The following is a 2,208-nucleotide window of genomic DNA, read 5'->3' on the forward strand; positions in this document are numbered from 1 at the left end:
TGTTAACTTCTGGAGAATGTTGCACAGAATGTCATTACAGTTTGAATGAAAATAAATTTGCTAAGTGGCTTGTATATTAGTGCTGGTACAAGGTAATCCTTGTCTAATGGAAACAAAAACACACTATTTCCCTTCCACCTGACCTGACCTGAGGGACACTCTAAGGCTTTAGTACACCAACACTCTCTGCTGTCTCTCTCTGTTTCCTGGCTGGCTTTCACAGTTCTGTTGGTTGCCTGCAGATTACAGTATATATACCAAACCCCTCCACCAAAACTGACTCATGAAATGGAAAGAATTCTTGGAAACCAGTTAGGTGTTTATGCTTATTGAGAATATTGTTGTGTGCTCGCTTTGGTAGCACCTATTCTAAAATTGGAATAAAACAGAGACGATTAACATGGCCCCTGGGCAAGGGTGACACAGAAATTCGTAGGAATATTGTTATTACAGTGAACAATTATATACTGCTCTACAGGTTATAAATAATAGCATTCAGTGCATGTCTTGGCTTTGGACTATGCTTTAGATTTAGTGCTTAGTTCCCTACATACTGTATCTGCAGGCCTAATCTACAGGCCACATCTCACATCTGGCCCATTTGCATGCATGTTTTCTCATTGGTTCCTCATACTTATTGCAAGAGGCAGTTATATTTGCTATCTTCATTTCCTTGAAGGGGAAACTGAGAAGAGGCGGGTTGTGAACTCACTGATTGGTGGTGATGCTGGGATTTATCCTTCAGGGCTATCCTTTCATAGGCCAAGATTTTTCTGTCATTTCTTGTTTGGATCAATACAGATTGCCTCCTCTGTGGCAACCACTGACAACCACAGGAATTAAGATTTTGATGCTGGGATTGGCAGGGAGAAGGGGGAACATTTACAAGTTAAGTTCATAGCTGAGGGGCCTGAGGAAGCAGCCTGGCTTTGAGGAGCTTCTTATGATGAACACCTTCTCCCTTCCCAATGTGCTTGCATTTGCCATAGTGAGCAGTTCCTGTCATTTTCACCTAAGATATCTTTGAATTCCTCTCAATAAGCTATCTGCATGCATTGATGCCATACAACTAGTCACTCTTCGAAAGAGAAAAGTGCAACACTCATAACTTTAAAACAAAATTATTCCTAAGAATAATGAGAATTCCTACTGAGTTGTAGGAAGCATTTATTTTATTTTTAACAAGAAAAGTGGCATTTCACTGGGATGCCTGGGTGGCTCAGTAGGTTAAGCAACTGCCTTCAGATCAGGTCATGATCCCTGTGGTCCTGGGATTGAGGCCCTGTGTTGGGTTTCCTGCTCAGCGGGAGTCTGCTTCTCCCTCTCCCTTTGCTTCCCCCCTGACTCATGTTCTCTCTCTCTCTCAAATAATGAAATAAAATCTTTAAAAAAATGTTTAAAATAAAAAAAAGTAAGAAAATTGCCATGTCACAAGAAAGGGAGAGCTGACGTGTGTGTGCGCATGTGCGTGCATGCACATACACACATATATGAGTGTTCTGCTAATTACGAATTGTTTTTACTTAATTACTTTACTTAATTATAAAAAAGGATCTTGCAAAGATCCATGCACTATCAACACTTTATAGAAAACTTCAGGAAATTTAATTAACATATACAACAAGCATTTTGTTTTCTTTCTTCCACCTTTTCTGTTTTCTTCCTTGAAAGATGACATCATCTTCTTCCTTAATGATCAATTGTAGCATAAAATAAGAACCTTGTCTCTATCTACATAATTTAGAGAAATATATTAGAGTGGTTAAACTGAAACATGATTCTGTATTTTAAGTGGTTATTAAGGTATTCACAGCCTTAGGAAAAGCGATAAAGAGGGAAAATAGAATCAGGACAGAATAGTACTTACTAACAAATTTTTGAAAAATACAAAAAAATAGAAAATAACCTTAAATATCTACGAGAGGGGGGAGAAAGCAGATTTTCCACAAAGTAAGAGCAATTAGATTGACAATGGGCTTTACATCATTAAAAATAAATAAGGTCTATCATATGATCTCACTGATATGAGGAATTCTTAATCTCAAGAAACAAACTGAGAGTTGCTGGAGTGGTGGGGGTGTGAGGGGATGAGGTGGCTAGACTTTGCGGAGGGTATGTGCTATGGTGAACACTGTGAATTGTGTAAGACTGACGAATCACGGACCTGTACCTCTGAAACAAATAATACATTATATGTTAAAAAAAAAA

General features: G+C 38.4%; 1 non-coding gene across 1 annotated transcript; it reads left to right on the forward strand.

The window, feature by feature from the left end:
- The first annotated feature begins 345 nt into the window (after nucleotides 1-345).
- Nucleotides 346-449, forward strand: LOC112817927 (U6 spliceosomal RNA). Its single transcript, XR_003206494.1, has one exon. It is a non-coding gene; the product is annotated as a U6 spliceosomal RNA (small nuclear RNA).
- Nucleotides 450-2,208: the final 1,759 nt, after the last annotated feature.

Source organism: Callorhinus ursinus, unplaced genomic scaffold, assembly GCF_003265705.2.
Source record: "Callorhinus ursinus isolate GAN/ISIS: 27379988/994484 unplaced genomic scaffold, GSC_fseal_2.0 scaffold2576, whole genome shotgun sequence".
In the NCBI taxonomy this organism is placed as follows: domain Eukaryota; kingdom Metazoa; phylum Chordata; class Mammalia; order Carnivora; family Otariidae; genus Callorhinus; species Callorhinus ursinus.